The sequence below is a fragment of the Lepisma saccharinum genome, chromosome 15 (assembly GCF_977018435.1).
Source record: "Lepisma saccharinum chromosome 15, izLepSacc3.1, whole genome shotgun sequence".
NCBI classification, from domain to species: Eukaryota; Metazoa; Arthropoda; class Insecta; order Zygentoma; family Lepismatidae; genus Lepisma; species Lepisma saccharinum.
This window is the reverse complement of record NC_139243.1, coordinates 32,564,462-32,583,780: the sequence shown is the minus strand read 5'-3', so window position 1 is coordinate 32,583,780 and position 19,319 is coordinate 32,564,462.

The following is a 19,319-nucleotide window of genomic DNA, read 5'->3' as shown; positions in this document are numbered from 1 at the left end:
AATAACAACAGTAATTGGGAAGCTGTTAGCAAACTAAATGACTAATAAACCTTGCATAAGGTACAATCAAACGTAAAAAATGAATTATACTTAAAATTTAAATCGTAATGAATATAAAAATTCTAGGCGAACGTGAAGTCGTAAAAAATATGGTCTGTAAACGATACAACAGGTTCGAGAACCTGAGAATTTGGCTTACTTTCTGCTTTTAAAGTAACACTTGAAACTTTCTCGGCTTTTACTGGTGACTGATTCGCAAATAACTCTTTAACTTTTACAGCTGGCTGAACACAGGATGAAATAGGCAATTCACTTTCCATTTTGCAACTGCTTTGAACCAAATTAGGATCCTTGCTTACGACAAATTTCTGAACTCTATCTTTAACGGATAAAATATTCTTCGGCAAATCTATACTGTCGTCTTTAGTGACTAAACTATTTCTGGATACGTCTTGAACTTCTTGTTGTACCCTGGGTTGAATAATAAGGGACTGAGGCAGTGGAGGCGGCAGTGGCGGATTTATTGTTTTCAATGGTACCACTTCAACAATCGGTGCAACATCGTCGTAAATCTGGTCAATGGACGGTGAATCATTAAGTTTGCTTAACGGTAATTCGTTGGTACACTCATGGTCATAAATAATAGATTTCTTGCGTTGATATTGAAAATAACAGATTATGAAAATTATAAAAATACTAATAATAAATGTTGTTAATAATAAAATTGTAATTATATTATAAGGATAGTCAAAGGACTTGTTCAACAGATAAATAAAATTAGAAGCTTTTACGTGTGGAAGTAATCCGTTTAAAATAACTAAAATCGCAATGATTTTCATGTTGCTTAGGCAATCAAAACAAACAGTTCTTCAAAACTAACACGTACTTTAAGCCTGCCTAGTTTAATTAGTAAATAGTTTAACTCAACTTTTAATTATTTCTGACTCTAGGCTCAATTTATCTGCGTAATTTATTTATTCTCTAAATTTATTAGCACTGTTTAACTTATCTTATTCTGAATTTTACTGCAAACTTCTCTTATCTACTTTCAGGTGTTATTTCTATTCTTAAATACTTAACATCAATTTAACCATACTGAGGTACAAGGTAAGGAAAAATTGAGACTAATTTACTCCTGACTACCTGAAATAAAATAATAATTATTATTTATGCGATCTTTAAATGCATTAAAATACTAACATCACTAAAACTTGAAGAATCTTTAATTCTCTCTACTCATTCTAAAATATGCTTAGCATATTATTGTGGCAAAGCTTTAAACTAAAACCGTTGTGGTTTAATCATAATCATTCTGCGATGGCAGAATGGATTTCCAGGATTATCGGTTGCAATCCAATATCCGAAGGAAAAAAAAATCTTGACGTCGACGTCTACATATTCATATAATATAAATATTCTCATAACTGGCGCTTAAAATAAACTTTGCTTAATATAATCATATACCTTCTTCTGAAGAGTAACTATAAAATTCTAGTGATGTATTCGCTGAGCTAGTATTATTACATACTGCAAAAACTTTTGTGCCTAAAGCACATTATTAAATAATAAGTCTGCTTTTAATCTTTAATATTATTAGTGCTATTCTATAATAAATTATTATTATTATTATGTCATGCAAGTGAAATTAAAATGTTAAACCTGTTACTTATATGACTTTTCAATTTTAGTGACCATTATCCGTGCGTGAGTCCGCGTTGTCCTCTTGATGATCTTCATCTTCACCTGCCAAATTCTCTTCGCCTTCACCGTCATCAGGCGCATAATATTTTTTAAGTCTCTGGACGGCAATAGAGTCCACTACTGTCTTTCCGCGCTTCTTTTGGAATTCCACCAGGTATGTATTCGGATTCTCTTCTCGAATAACTGTGGCTGGGCCTTTATAAATACCTGAAAAGCACCGTGCGGTTCCAATTTTCTGGGTGCTGTCAAAAATTAATACTTGATCGCCTGGTTGAAACTTGATCTGTTTCCTCTTCTGATCGTAATATTTCTTCACTTCAACATGTCGTTTTGCTAAGTTATCCGTAGCATTGGTTCTTGCTTTCTCCAATACTCGGAACCGTACATCATTCTCCACATTTTCACAGCTAGGTGTGTGCAATGCAAGCTCCCAGGGCAAAGTAGGTTGGAATCCATGTACTAAAAAGAATGGGCTATACCGCAAATTCTGATTCCTGGTAGTGTTATAACTAAATACACTTGGCTGTAAATATTGGACCCAATCAGTGTGTTTTGAGTTGACATAACACTTCATTATACTCTGCAGTACGCCGTGGTTGCGTTCAGAAAGACCTATAGAGTTATGAAGACCGACTGGTGAAAACTTGATGTTGATTCCCAATTTATTGCCAAGTTCCTGGAAAAGCTTAGATTTAAATGCTGATCCGCGATCCGTGTAAATATCCTGTGGGACTCCGTAGCGTAACACTATCTCTTCATACACAAATTCTGCTGCTGTACTGGTCGTGCAATCTGCAACTGATTTGGCTATTAAATAGCGCGTCCCAAAATCTGTGGCAGCGATTATGTATCGATGACGAAGATTGGATGAAGGAGGATATGGACCTGAAAAGTCCAGACAAATCCGCTGGAATGGCTTCTGTGCGGGAAAAGTGCACAGTTCCCCTGCTGGTAAACCTGGACGGCGTTTATTCTGCTGGCATGTTATACATTCCCTAATTTTCCTCTGTATAAATAACTTCATATTTGGAAAATAAATTCTTGGTAAGGCCACATTGTAACACTTGGTAAAACCAAGATGAGAACCTCCTATGGGTGAAGCATGGAGTATCTCAATGACAGAATCACGTAACGTCATTGGAATGCACAATAATTTCTTGGTAGTAGCTCCTAATTTCTGCTGTCTATACAATAATCCATCTTCCAACACATGATGATAAACCTGCCTCTGAATGCATAGAGGTAATGTTCCATCGTCCCTGTCTGGGTCCTCCAAAACTTTAATAATTGGGCCAAAAAATGAATCCTGTCTCTGATGTTCCGCGACATCTGTGGTTGCATCAAATAAAGTAAGTGTCCTGGGTTCGGGAATGTCCTCTTCAGTGTTGCCATCCTCTACGTTTTCTCCACATTCTCTGCTGAGGGGATCGGCGATATTCTCCGTAGTTTTAACATGGATCGGTGTAAATGAAAAATCCTCCAAAAGGTTGCTCCATCGAAGAAGCTTTGAGCTCAAATTACGGGATGTCCTAATGTACGTAATTGCTTTGTTGTCTGTGTATAAATCAAAATGGCGGCCAACAAGATAAAATCTAAATGATTTGAAAGCATATAAAATTGCTGTTAATTCTTGCTCAATAACACTCAATCTTTTTTCAGTGTCGGTCAACGTTCTACTGCAGTACGCACATGGCAAGTACTCTCCTTCTGCATTGGGCTGCATTAATACGCCACTGACCGCATGAGATGAAGCATCGGTGAAAACCTTGGTGTTCTTCGCTGGATCGTATGGTAACAAAACAGGTGCAGTAATTAGAGCTTCCTTTAATTTCTCAAATGCTGATTGTTGTTCAGGACCCCATGTAAATTTCTTGCCCTTACGAATTAAACCCTGTAATGGTGATGCGATATCAGAAAAATTCTTGACATATTTCCTCACGTAGCTGCAAAGACCTAAAAACATTTTAACCTTCTTCGTTGTGGTGGGAACCTTATAATTCTTAATGGATGACAGTATTCTATCACTTATACGATAGCCATATTTGCCCACATTGTGGCCCAAGGCAATTGTCTCATAATATCCAAATGAACATTTAGGTACAGCCAAATTCAATCCGGCAGATCGTAAACATTGAAACATTTTCTCTAAATTGACCAACATATCCTTAAATGTATTGGCAAAAACAAACATGTCATCGATATAAAAGGCGAAATTATTGTCGTTCATCCCCGCTGTAGCGAGCTGAACACATCGGGTCATTGCCGCAGGAGAAGTCACATGTCCCATGGGTGTAAAGTTCATCGCAAATTGTCCCCTGGCTGGTATAGTAAAGGCAGTGTACTTTTTCGATTGTTCTTCTAATGGTATTTGAAAAAATCCTTGTTTCAAGTCAGCACTACAGTAGTAGCTCTTAACGGCCATATTGTGCAATATCTCTGAGATATTTCCTATAGAAACTGCATCGAAAACGGACCTGGCATTCAGCAATCGAAAATCTTGCACCATGCGATAAGCTCCTGATTTCTTCTTGACAAGAAAAACTGGTGAATTGTACGGTGATGTTGTAGGACTGATGACCCCTGCTTCTAGCAAGTTGTCAATTTGCTGGTTAATTTCCTTACGCAGGTGAACTGGAATAGGGTAAGCTGGGACGTGAAATTCCGAATCGTCCTTTAACTTTATACGATGCGTATAGTTAGTGGCACAACCAATGTCTTGCTCAGACCAAGAAAATACATCTACATATTGCTCTAATAATTGTCTAAGTTGCAATTTCTGATCGGGTTCTAATGCTGGATTTATGTCAAATTTAGTAATGTCGTGCACTGGTTTTGTCATGGTGCCAGTCTCCTTGGTCACCATAACGTTAGGTCCTTCGTCGTCTGCAATATGACGCGAAGCTGGTACTGGATTTTGCCATGCCTCTGCGGTACCTAAGCGTGCCCCTTTCCTAATTTTAATTTTGTACGAATTTGGATTAGTAATCCAAATTAAAAATGACTCCGGATTTACAATGGCTCGAGGCACCATTAAGCCTGTGTCCATTTGAAACTGTAAATCTGGTTCCAAATAAGTTAAGTTTTGATTACTAGAATTTGTCAATTTGACAGGAATACACAAATGAGATCTAGGCTTGATTCTAATTTGTCTGGAAGTTACAAATTCCGGCACATATAAATCCCTGATCAGACTAGCAACTTTTATGGAAACGTCAAAGGTCTTTCGGTGTTCCGTCCTTAACTGGTTTCGCGGAGGAGTACCAAATCTCCTCAATGTGAGTCGATTTTGATCAAAATCCAAATTTGCTTTATGAGCTCTTAAAAAATCGTTTCCCAGGATTGTCCCATGTTCAAAATTTGGAATCATCCGAAAAGGATGGGTAAAATTGCGGCCGTTTATTGCAAAAGTTAATAGGACAATCTCTTTAATTTCAATTTGTTCTTTTGCTACTCCCCTTATGGCCGTATGAATTTTAAATCGTTTGGCGGTTGAAGGAATGCCTCGATCACTGGTGACGGATACTTGGCTTCCGGAATCCACGAGAAACCTCTGACGTTGTCCCCCTAATACTGTGTTAATATAAATTAATTCCTCATAGGGGAAAGTAGAGACTGATATCTGTTTGCCAACGAAATCTGCGCATACGTCTCTTCTATGGGCAGTCATTGTTCGTTTAAAGCCTCCGTGTTCTGAAAACAAGTGGCTGCTGTGTGATTAGGGTAATTACAAATTGAGCAGCGTGGTCTCCCCCGTTGCTCTTCCCTGTTTCCCTGGTCTCGCCCTGCTGAAGACGAGGAACCCCGCGAGTTCTGTCCGCGGAAGTTTCCACGTCCTCGCCATTGTTGGGTATTGCCGTATCGCCTATTGCGATCTGTGTTGTTACTATTATTATTATGTCCATTCCTGTACCCCCTATTGAATTGTCGTCTATTATTATTACCCCGATAGGAGCCTCTATAATTATTACTGGACCGATAATTATCCTTATTATAATGTTCTCTAAATTGTTTTGGAGTAGATGAGTCGGTGCCAGGGTTCTGGTTTTGGTCCTCCATGCTATCCAATCTCAAAGTGAGACTGGCTAATCTCGCTTCCAGACCAGTTTCCTGAGCCTGGACTTGAGCTTTGGTATTGTGAGGATTGTTAAATAACTTTAGTTGCTCAACCTCCTTTTGCAACGCTTTGAATTTTGCCTCAATGTCTGAAGTGGGTCGCGCTTGCGCTGACTCAGCAGTAACCAGATTGTTACTCTGCAGTAAAATCTGCTGCTGTTGCGAAAGTGCTGATGGATTATGCAAAGGAGAGAATAAACTCTCTCTTTGATCTTCGTACCTCAATTCCTTCAGCTTGCGCTGTCTCATCAAAAATTGGAGTTTCTCAAAGGATTTTAAATCTTTAAGCAACCCATGCACGGACTCATACTCTTTATGGTGGATATCTTTCATGTAATCCACCTGTAAACCCAATATGATCTGTTTGATCTGTTGTTGAATACTCATTTTAGGGTCTGCCTTGAGTAGAAGTAGTTGTTTGTCCCGAACATAATTCGTAACTGGCTCAGTTTCTTTGTGTAATCTATATCGAATTTGCTCCTCGATCTGGAGTTGATCCAAGGACCCTGTAAATTCGTCTTTAAATTTCTTCTGTATTTCCTCGTAAGTAACTTCCTGATGTTCTGTACCATCTTTCCAGGTCTGGTACCATCGTAATGCTGGCCCGGCCAGAAGGGCTGGAAATAATTCCTGTTTACGGGCATTATTCCATCCATTTAATATGGCAAGGCTATCCACCTTATCTAAAAATTTTGAAACGTCCTCCCCGGCTATCCCCTGAAATGGGATACCCTCTAAAATAGTTGGGGGAACAAACTGCGACTGAGCCATTGTTGCGAATTGTGTTTGGTCTAAATCTCTAATTTCCTGATCCTGTTGCTCTAATTGTGGTGCATATTTCTGTTTTTCCAATAATTCTCGCTGAAGGCGTCTAGTTAAGATTGGGCTACGTTTAAACTTGGGGGTGGAACTTGCAGCTGGGCCGCTGACATCTAAATGAAAACTTGTAGTCCCTCGTGCTATATCTAATAATTGATCTAAAGTTTCGTCGAGTTCATCAGCAAGGTGAAAGCTCGACATCTATCATGGCACAAATAAATTCTTCTCCCCCCATAAATGCAAAAGCTTTAAGCCCTATGTATTTTCAAAATAAAATATGGCAAGAACATACTAACGAAACTAAATAAATGAGCAAAATTTTGGGATGGGATAGAATTTAAACTGGTTAAAAATTTCTTTTCATTTCTAAAAAAAAATGAAAAGACCCGCAAATCTCCACCACGTGTCATTCTATAGAATGAAGGGATCTGAACCAGTTAATTGATGGGGTGATGTAAACTACTCATCATTCATCCTCTTGATGAGACCACTCGTCATTGACATGACGAGTTATTGCTTGGCATGCGAAAGGTACAAATAACACAAAGGAATTAAACTACTGAAAAGACAATGGCAACTCGTTGGATTTTGTGAACCGTTGAACCTGTATCATGGCTGGGTGTAGGATAATTACCTGTCTAACTGAAGTCTCTGAGCTGAATCGAAAATAGCGAAGTCCTCTGTGAGCTTCTCTCTAAGTGTTGACCAAAGCGTGCTTCCACTATCGACCTCCTGTCTTGCTGACCTCCTCTCTCTACCAACTCAATTCCCAAAGTCCAGTCCCTTCCCAGCTTGTCTCACCTCTATATTCCCTGGCCATCGAGCTCTTCCTCGATGCCGAATCGCCGAATCGTGTTTATTATAATTGCTACCATGCAAACCGCTGACACCAAACCCAGAAGTGTTACCTGTTTCCTGAAAGCTCAGGAGGTTTGCATGGCACAACACAACGCATTGTAAACATGCCTAAGAGGCTTGAGACAGCTGAGAAAAACAAGTGAATGCCCTGGTCAACATGAAGCGTTCAGAGAGACTTAATAAAATAAACATACAATCTTAGGGATTGTTACGCATTTAATTTTCAATAGGCTCTTCTCCTGTCTTGTTTTACATACAGTTCCATCCCTGCTCATCAGTGCTGTAGAAATATCAGCCAGGCTCGGGGGTCTGTGTGTAGGAACAGGAAAGATATTTGTTTGAAATCTGCTTGGGTATAATTTTCTGAAGCCTGTACCTAATAACAGAATCACAGCATAGCTCTGTCAGAGATAAGAACATTGAGTAATATCTGTAATCAACAATTAATAATTATTCTTGTCAGTAATCAATTCCAACAAGTTTAATTTTTTATAAGCTCTTCCTGTCTTGTTTCACATGCAGTTCCATCCCTGCCCATCAGTGCTGTAGAAATATCAGCCAGGCTCGGGTCTGTGTGCAGGAAGAGGCATGATACCTGCAGTGGTACATACAATTTTGAAATCTGCTTGGGTATAATTTTCTGAAGCCTGTACCTCATCACAGCACAGCTCTGTCAGAGATATGGACATTGAGTATAAACTTAATTGAAAACATATCTGTAATCAATAAGTCACTAACAAGTTTAATTCTTAATAGGCTCTTCTCTGTGTTGTTTCACATGCAGTTCCATCCCTGCCCATCAGTGCTGTAGAAATATCAGCCAGGCTCGGGGGGTCTGTATGCAGGAACAGGCATAGTTGAAATCTGCTTGGGTATAATTTTCTGAAGCCTGTACCTAATAATAACATCACAGCACAGCTCTGTCAGAGACAGGGACATTGAGTACAAACTTTACTGTGAAAACATAACTGTAATCAATAATCATTATTCTTGTCAGTAATCAATTCCTTCTCATCAGTGTAACAAATTTCCTGTCTTGTTTCACATGCAGTTCCATCCCTGCCCATCAGTGCTGTAGAAATATCAGCCAGGCTCGGGGGGTCTGTATGCAGGAACAGGCATAGTTGAAATCTGCTTGGGTATAATTTTCTGAAGCCCGTACCTAATAATAACATCACAGCACAGCTCTGTCAGAGACAGGGACATTGAGTATAAACCTCTATAAGATATGACAACCTGCAACAATCTGGATGTATGAGATGTTTTATTGTTTTTATGTTTCTGTATTTTTCAGGTTCTCTCTTGTTACAATCTCATTGCCCTGCCACATGTTCTATCATTATATGCTCTAACAACTTATCTGTAATCAATAATAATTTTTCTTGTCAGTAGCTCTTCTCATCAGTGTAACAAATTTCCTGTCTTGTTTTGCATGCAGTTCCAAATCCCTACCCATCAGTGCTCAGCCAGACTCGGGTCTGTATGTAGGAAGAGGCAAGATATTTGTTTGAAATCTGCTCTGAAGCCTGTACCTAATAACACCATCACAGCATAACTCTGTCAGAGATAGGGACATTGAGTATAAATTTAATTGAAAATATATCTGTAATCAATAAGTCAGTAATCAATTCTAACAAGTTTAATTTTCTTCTCATCAGTGTAACAAATTTTCTTCTTGTTTTACATGCAGTTCCAAATCCCTTCACATCAGTGCTCATCTCATCAGTAAAACATCTCATACATCCAGATTGTTGCAGGTTGTCATATCTTATAGAGGTTTGTTCTGAATATTTTATTGATTATGAAGAAACATGGAAACAGATGGGGCAGGTTTTAAAATATAGTGCAGTAATAATTTTATACTCAATGTCCCTATCTCTGACAGAGCTATGCTGTGATGAGTTACAGGCTTCAAAAAATTATACCCAAGCAGATTTCAACTACAAACTTCCTGCACACAGACCCAGAGCCTGGCTGCAGCACTGCTGGGCAGGGATTTGGAACTGCATGTGAAACAAGACAGGACACTGATGAGAAGAACCTATTAATAATTAAATATTAGAATTGATTACTGACAAGAATAATTATTAATTATTGATTACAGATATGTTTTCAGGTTTGAAGTTGTTAGCATAGAACATGTGGAATTATAGTGATGGCAATGTTGGAGAGAGAAACAAGATTGTAACAAGAGAGCCTGAAAAATACAGAAAATAAAACATCTCATACATCCAGATTGTTGCAGTTTGTCATATCTTATAGAGGTTTGTTCTGAATATTTTATTGATTATGACTAATGTATTGAAGAAACACAGCAACATGTTAGATGGGGCAGGTGCAGTAATAATACATACTCAATGTCCCTATCTCTGACAGAGCTATGCTGTGATGGGTACAGGCTTCAAAAAATTATGCCCAAGCAGATATCTTGCCTGTTCTTACACACAGACCCGAGCCTGGAAGATATTTCTACAGCACTGATGGGCAGGGATTTGGAACTGCATGTGAAACAAAACAGGAGAAGAGCCTATTAAAAATTAAACTTGTTAGAATTGATTACTGACAAGAATAATTATTAATTATTGATTACAGATATTACTCAATGTCCCTATCTCTGACAGAGCTGTGCTGTGATGGGTACAGGCTTCAGAAAATTATACCCAAGCAGATTTCAAACAAATGTCTAGCCTCTTCCTGCATACAGACCCGAGCCTGGCTGATATTTCTACAGCACTGATGATGGGTAGGGATTTGGACTGATGGACAGGGAATTTGTTACACTGATGAGAAGAACCTATTAAAAATTAAACTTCTTAGAATTGATTACTGACAAGAATAATTATCAATTATTACTCAATGTCCCTATCTCTGACAGAGCTATGCTGTGATGGGTACAGGCTTCAGAAAATTATACCCAAGCAGATTTCAAACAAATATCTTGCCTCTTCCTGCATACAGACCCAAGCCTGGCTGCAGTACTGATGAGCAGGGATTTGCATGTGAAACAAGACAGGAAATTTGTTACACTGATGAGAAGAGAATTAAACTTGTTAGAATTGATTACTAACAATATTGATTACAGATTTTATACTCAATGTCCCTATCTCTGACAGAGCTGTGCTGTGATTAGGTACAGGCTTCAGAAAATTATACCCAAGCAGATTTCAAACAAATGTCTTGCCTCTTCCTACATACAGACCCGAGCCTGGCTCATATTTCTACAGCACTGATGGGGCAGGGATTTGGAACTGCATGTGAAACAGGACAGGAAATTTGTTACACTGATGAGAAGATCCTATTAAAAATTAAACTTGTTATAATTGATTACTGACTTATTGATTACAGATTTTATACTCAATGTCCCTATCCTCTGACAGAGCTATGCTGTGATGAGGTACAGGCTTCAAAAAATTAAACCCAAGCAGATTTCAACTATGCCTCTTCCTACATACAGACCCGAGCCTGGCTACAGCACTGCTATGCAGGGATTTAGAACTGCATAAGACAGGAAATGTGTTACACTGATGAGAAGAGCCTATTGAAAATTAAACTTGTTAGAAATGATTACTGAATTATTAATTACAGATATTACTCATTGTCCCTATCTCTGACAGAGCTGTGCTGTGATTAGGTACAGGCTTCAAAACAGATTTCAAACAAATGTCTTGGCTCTTCCTGCATACAGACCCGAGCCTGGCTGATATTTCTACAGCACTGATGGGGCAGGGATTTGGAACTGCATAAGACAGGAAATGTGTTACACTGATGAGAAGAGAATTAAATTACACTTGCAGCAAATATTTATTTACCTTGATTGCTGTCTCTGCTGAAATAATCAGGGCTGCCTGCTGCGGATTGATTCCCAAATGCCAGATTCCTGTGCCTGAAATCACACTGAGAGGCTGGACAAAACTCTCCCACAGTTGCATATGTTATGCAAATTATTCTGCCCCAGTGCCTCAACAATACAATCATAAGTGCAATCTCTAAATTTTTGCCTTATAAAATACATGACAAGCTCATTCAAATATATATAGTTGGAATTTGATACAAACTCTGGATTGAAATCTTCACCACTGTACAAATTCCCATTATGAGTTGTAACAAATTCAATCTTCTTATATTTAGATATCTTGTTAATAATTTTATTTGAATATTTATAATGTCTCCGATTTAAACTCTGAGATGCAATCATGGGCATCCTATACTCAAAACAATGCTCATAGCAATTGTTGAACCAATAATTGTCAAACAATTTCAACCTTAAATTATAATGGAACCTGTCTGTATAAAAATTAACAAACAATTAAACAATTCTCCTGAACCTGCTGTACATAAATTTTTCAAACTCACTGATAAAGTTGAGATACAGGCATTGGAATGGCCTGTCACTGGCAAGCACCCACTGCATTTCAGTTTCATTCTGCACAGCAAACAGGTCATACTCGGACAGGCCAAAGAATCTAAGCTTTAAATCATCAACAAGTGACTTAGATTTTATGTATTTTGAAATACATCTTCTCTCAAAAAATCCTGTGTCAAGATTATCCATGCAATTAGATAGAATACACACTGCCTTCTATAAGTTAATTGCTTGTTGCTGCTGCTGCCTTGTATTCCTCAGAAACTGCTTATGTGCTCAAAACTTGTTGTACCTGTTAAACAAAAATAAATATTAGAATTTTGTTATGTTTATTATATAAAATTTCTTGGGGTTCAAATCAAAATTCTATGCTTAATAAAAAAAATATCAGTTGGGTTCAGCAGTGTGTTTTGTATATTTAGTGTGTGTGTGTGTGTGTATGTGTGTGAATATTTTTGGCTTTGGTATTTATATAAAATTTCTTGGGGTTCAAATCAAAACTCTATACTTAATAAAAAATATCAGTTGGGTTCAACAATGTGCTTTGTGTGTGTGTGTGTGTGTGTGTGATGTGTGTGGGTGTGTAGGTGTGTGTGTGTGTGTGTATCTTGGCTTAGTTTTAAGTGTATCCAAAAAAAATATCAAGAGGGGCATATTTTTAACAAGCTTATGGACAACAATCTGACAGAAGTGCCTTTTGTAAGTGTGGACAAATCAATCTGAGGGGGCTCATCATTTGTACAGGAACTTCCCGAGGGCATTTTTACAAAAATCTTGGATTAGACAGGGTGCTACACTTGAGCAAAAAGCTCATATGGGCATGTTGAGCAAGTTTTAAGTGTAGCCAAATCTGCCTGAGGGGGGGTTCATCATTTGTTGAGTTTATAGTATATACTTTTATACTACTCAATCTGAAAGCTCCGAGCTTGAGTTGTTCTTTCCTTCGCGACTACAGGTGCCCTGGACAGAGCTGCGAATGAAGTGAGGAACAGACCTTTAACCAAGAGCGTGTTAATTTCGTACTGTGTGAAAGAGTGTGGTTCTTGGTTACTTGCCGTGCTACTTCTTTGTGTAATTGCAGTGTGTGTTGTGTGTAAGTGATGCGATTGAAATGCCAGCCGCAAAATTCACGTTAGAACAAAGAATTGTTATGTATGACACGTGAAAACAGACTCGTGTCGAGTCAATATAAGTATCTGCATGCTAAAGATATGTCCATAAAAATAAGCGGGACGTTCCTGGTCGAAAATGTCGGCATCTCCGCTAGCGCCGCCCGATACACTCCTCTCGATCTTTCGGCCTCGCAAGGAACTGGACGCACGGTATTTCTTTTTGCTGGTGTACGTTTTCTTATATATTTTTACATACCCTTTTTCCTCTGCTTGTGTTCCCCCTTTCTTTCTCTTTCTCTCTCTCTCTCTCTCTCTCTCTCACGCATACGTGCCCGCTTAATACTTCCGTCAATTCTTCTAATCAAATTTCTCATCTGTATTCTCCCTATCCGCTCCACTCAAGAAAAAGGTGGCGAGGGAGATCGATACCATCACCTATTGAAGAAACACTTGGCAGGTAGAGTCAGATTATTTTCATAACAACTCTAGTTGACCGCGCGAGTCCAGTTAGTGAGCCTACCAACAGTCCAGAGCGCTAGCAACAGGGATAGCGATAGGTGCTGGGTAGAGATGACACCAGCGGCTCGTTTGTTGATTGGCTGCTCCGGGTCTTATGACTCGCTCCAAAGCTGCCAATGCAAAACAGCCAGAGATGTTACGAAAGTAATCTCACTCTACTGTCCCTCAAAGATCTGTTGCTGCTCTATTACTTCTACCGTCTTTCCTATGTCAGTCTTGATATAATTTCCCTATTTAATACTCATTTAAGTCCCTCTTTCTTTCATTGTATCTGCCTGTCCGTGATATCTACTGTTCACTGTGTACTTCGCTTTGTATAGTGGATACATTGTCTTGTCCTCTTAAGTTATTAAGGAATTTTTCACATCCTACTTTATTAGGTAAACGTAGCAAATAACAGCAGGCTGTACTGTTTAATTCATGCGAAAATTATGAATTATGAATTTGTCAATGGAAGAGGCAGCGTAAGATATTTGGCTACAAGAAGTAGTGAAACTAGCGCCGCCCCTACGAGTGGGTCAAGGCTTCGCCCTACATGGAGGGAAGCCACCTAGCAGAAAAAAAATATTTGAAATGTAATTGTAGCATAAACGGCATCAGGGGCGTCGAAACCGGATGGGCCAGGGAGGCCGGCCCCCCTAGGAGGGGCCAATTGTATTACTTTCAACATTGTTTTCAAACAAAATTTAAATGTATGACTAGAATTTCATAAAGTAATTGAGGATTTTGTGAGACTCTTATTTCCTCAGATTTCTACTTCGAATTATTTCATTTATTTATAATTATAAAAACTTTCACACACAGGAATTTTGCATACAAACAGGCGTTAAATTACTCAGGATTCTGGGCATACCAACTCAATATGGAGGATTGTACCCATTTGAGGCAGGGGCTCCGGATACGAATCCCAACCTGTATATGGGTGCTCTTTATGAGTGTCCCTTCATCAATTCGATAATTTAATCACTCATCCCCAACGTCGCGATTAGTCAAAAATGGAAGAAAAGCAACTCTAAATAACAAAAATCAAATCAAAATTAAATTAAATTCCAATAGAAGAAGGGAAGTGGCCGATTCTGGAACATTTATTTTTTATTTATTTATTTTACTCTGTTTTCATGATAATCTCCAAAGAGGAAAATATAAAAAAAATACCATTTTTATACTGTGAAAAATAATTATTTTTTTAATAAAGGCCAAAACACCTGAAATTTACCATTTTTTTATAGTGTGAAAAATAATTATGCTTTTTAATAAACGCCCAAGATCACAATTTCTATAGTCGATAGGGCAAAGAAATTTGCTTTTTGAAGCAAAATCACCATATTTCAAGCAAGCATTTACAATTATCATATTTTAAAAAGAAAATAGATGTGTACAGTACTTGCTGTTCAGTACAGCGTAGTGCAGTGAAAGTGCGTATATATATTTAAGTATATATATATATATATATATATATATATATATATATATATATATATATATATATATAGATATATACACATATATATATATATATTATTCAAAGTGTATCTACAATTGAAAATGTAGATACTGATAAAAAGTTATTACCAGTGGCAGTATATATAATTATTTCTTTCAAATATATATATATTCTGAAATCAAGTACGTCTGAAAAATGTACATGTCTGTAATTTTTAAAGAAAAGCAAAATGCTATATTTATAAAAATATATAGGCACCTCAAAGTTTATAATGCTAATAACATATACAATTTATATTTTTTTATTGAGTATAAATTATTTTAACATTTTTGAAAAAGAATATATAAAACTAAACATTTTTTAAAAAACAAAATTAAATATATAAAAACCAAAGAAATTTTCATTTTTTAATTTTTTTAAAAATATATAAAAATTGACATTTTTTAAAAATATATATATAATTATATATATACAAATTATATAAAAAGATAAAATAAATAAAATGAATAATAACCAAAAACAAGAAATTTTGTGTACAAAAATATATACCACATCAGACATAAATAACGAAGATTCAGCTATTCCAAATTTTCTAGCAAAATTAAAGCCAAGAATTATAAATGCAATTAAAAATAAACTTAAAATAAGTTTTCTCAAAATATATTTTATTTTATAATCAAATTTTAGAAATTCTAAAAATGAAGAAAAAGAATGTACACACCGTACCAATGTATTATTTCAATATCATAATGATATTCAATCTTTGCAAGATATTTATAAAAATATTTGCAAAGAACTTAAGACAAACACGAAGAATTCCAAGATAGAGGACCTGGATGGACACTTTGTGATACAAACCATGAACTTAAATTAAAAATACCAAAATATGTCCCCCTTGGGAGTGGATCAAGTTATATTGAATTACCCGACCAGATCAAAAACAAAAATGCTGTAATAAATATTCAAAATGAAGATAATAAATGTTTTCTCTGGTGCATTATATCCTATTTTCATCCAGCACCTCACAATAAACATCGTGTGTCTAATTACAATTACCCTCAGTATATAGCAGAGTTTGATATACCTATGTCAGGCATAACATATCCTGTCGATCCAAAAAACAGCACTGCTATCAGTCTATTTGAAAAACAATATGAAGAATACTACAAACAATCAATAACTGTGCTTGTTTTTGGCTATAATAAAAATTTTATTAGATTATTATATGTTACAGAAAAAAACAAGAAGCATTTTTGTCTTATACAGCATCTATCACGATTGACAGCAAAGCAAATAACATTACATCAACATAGAATAGCAATATGTGATCGATGCTTGTCAAAATTTTATGGAAGAGGTAAGAAAACATATGAAGAGCAATTAAATGAACATATTCAATATTGTTCTCGTCACCCTCTTGCAACTTATGATTTTTCAACCAAAAGTGTAAAATTTAGTAATTTTAAAGCATTGGTACCACATCCATATGTAATTTGTGGTGATTTCGAAACACTATATGAATTAATAGCAACATGTTTCCCAGATCCAAATGTATCAAGTACAACACATACAGTCAAACATAAAGCATGTGGTTTTGCACTAAAATTAATAAATACTTATCAACCGAATAAATCAGAAGAATGTGTTTATCGAGGTGAAGATGCAGCCGAAAAATTTATACAAAAACTTAAAGAGTGGGTACAAAAATATGGTCCAAACTTATATAAAAAATTATCAATTAAGCCTCTTACACCAGAAAAACAACTGGAACATGATAATACTTTAAGTTGTAAATACTGTAAAGATAATTTTCATTCAGATCATCCAAAAGCTCAACATCACAATCATTTTAGTGGAGAATATATTAGTACAATTTGTGAAACACGTAATTTGAAAATAAAGAAACCGAATTTTATTCCACTATTAACTCACTTTTCAAAAAATTTTGATTCACATTTATTTATCAAATATTTAGATTATGATACATAGAAAATTAATATTATACCACAAACAACAAATAGATTTATTACCATAGAAAAAACTATCAGATTAGAAAATGGAAAACCAGTTGTTCTTAGAATCCTGGATTCATATCAGTTACTTCCTAGCAGTTTAGCTACTCTGGTGATCATTTAACCAACGAGGAACTTGTTTATACAAAATAATATTTTGGAGAGGATAAGATAGATTTGTGAAAAAGAAAGGCGTTTTAACCATATGATTACATGGATGATTTTAAAAAATTTAAAGAGACACAGTTACCACCAAGAGAAATATTTAATAACAAACTTCGAATTGAAGAATGTAGCAAGGAAGATTATCAACATGCACAGGGAATTTGGAACATACTAAATTATACAACAATGGGCGATTATCATAACAAATACTTGATGTTAGATACTCTCCAGTTGGCTGATGTGTTTGAAAATTTTCGAAAAAAATATTTTTAGGGAATATGGACTAGATCCTGTATTTATGTACACAACACCAGGTTTATCCTGGCAGGCTATGCTGTTATATACTGGAGTTGAAATTGACCTCATTAACAATATTGACCAGTTCATGTTTGTTGAATCTGCTAAACGTGGTGGCATAGTTCAGTGTCCTAAAAGATATGCAAAAGCAAATAATAAATATTTAGCTAAGTATAATCCTTGTCAACCATCAAAATACATATTATACATCGATATGAATAACTTATATGGGAATGCTATGATACAATCGCTCCCAATTGGTAATTACAAATGGATGAGCAAGGAAGAACTTGAAAAGAAATAATTCTTAGATTGGCCGGAAGATTGTCCAGTGGGTGCTTTCTGAAATGTTAATATGTTACATCCAATACATCTCTATAACTATCACCATGGATTAGCTATGGCACCAGTTTCTCAGAAGGTCCCAGGTACAGAAGAAACAAAATTGCTGTTATCTTTCGAAACTAAAAAAAAAAAAATCATGTTCACTATCGACTGTTGCAATATTACAAAGAACAAGGTATGAAAATTACCAAAGTCCATCAGGGGTTAAAATTTGATCAAAGTAAATGGCTAAAGCCTTATATTGAGAAAAATACAGACAAACGAAAACGAACACATTCGAAAGTTGAGCAAAATAATTGTAAATTAATGAATAATTTAATATATGGGAAAACTGTACAAGATAATAAGAAGCATGTAGTGTTTAATTTAGAAAATGAACTAAAAAGAAGTCAAAAACTTGTTGATGATCCTAGATTCAAAGGTTTTACAGAAATTGATGATAGCAATCTAACTCTTATTGTATTGAAAGAAGAAATACTGTAAAATGTAATATGCCAATAGCTGTGGGTACTGCAGTTCTTGAATTGTCTAAATTAGAAATGTATAAATTTCATTATAATGTCATGTGGCCAAGATGGCAAGATAAAATTGAAATATTATGCATGGATACTGATAGTTTTATATATGAGATAGAAACAGAGGTTTCTACAAAGATTTGCTAGATATGAAAGAATATTTGATTTTAGCAACTATCCAGAAAAAACATCCATTAAATATTGTTAAAAATAAGATGGCCCTTGGAAAAATCAAAGATGAGGTAGCAGGTTCTTTAATATCAGAATTTGTTGGTCTAAGACCAAAAATGTATTGTATGAAAATAGATCGGGAAGAAGAAGAAGAAGAAATTAAAAGAGCTAAAGGTGTGAGGCAACCATGTACAAGAGAACTTACAATGGAAGATTTTAAAGAATGTTTTTGAAAAGAAAACAAGAAAGATGTCTGCATATCATTTTACTGACAAAATAGATGCTGTCTATGTGTCATTGAACAATAAAATAACCCTCGATGGCAATGACAATAAATTACAAATATTAGATTGTAACAACCATTTTAGAGAATATGGGTACCGTAATATAAGAAAACATTGTAATAAATGTAAATTAAAAAGTTTACATAAATATTAATATTTATTTTTATTCATGTTCTATATATTAATTCAAACATTTTTATTGAGCTTAAGGGTCTGAAGTAAGTAATAAAATAATAAAATTTTATATTCTGTTTTATTCTATTAAAATTGTTCTATCACTCTCTCATTCTTCATGTCATATACATATGACCTCTCTACTATTAATATAGCACTGCATATTGTATTTTCTGGTAGAGTTTCTTGAAACTCACATATTAACGTAATGTTTGTCCGATCATTTATAACTACCAATTTTCTTATTGATGCATTGATTAAAAACATTGGTCAGTGTTGCGTTTCTTATTTAAACACTGGACTGATTATATACACTATTTAATGTACACTGACACTGGACTACATTGGAATGGAGTCGACCACCGTGTAGCAATGTCTCTCGCTGTTCTCTCGTAGAGTGCGGGTATTTCCCGATATGTACCACGCC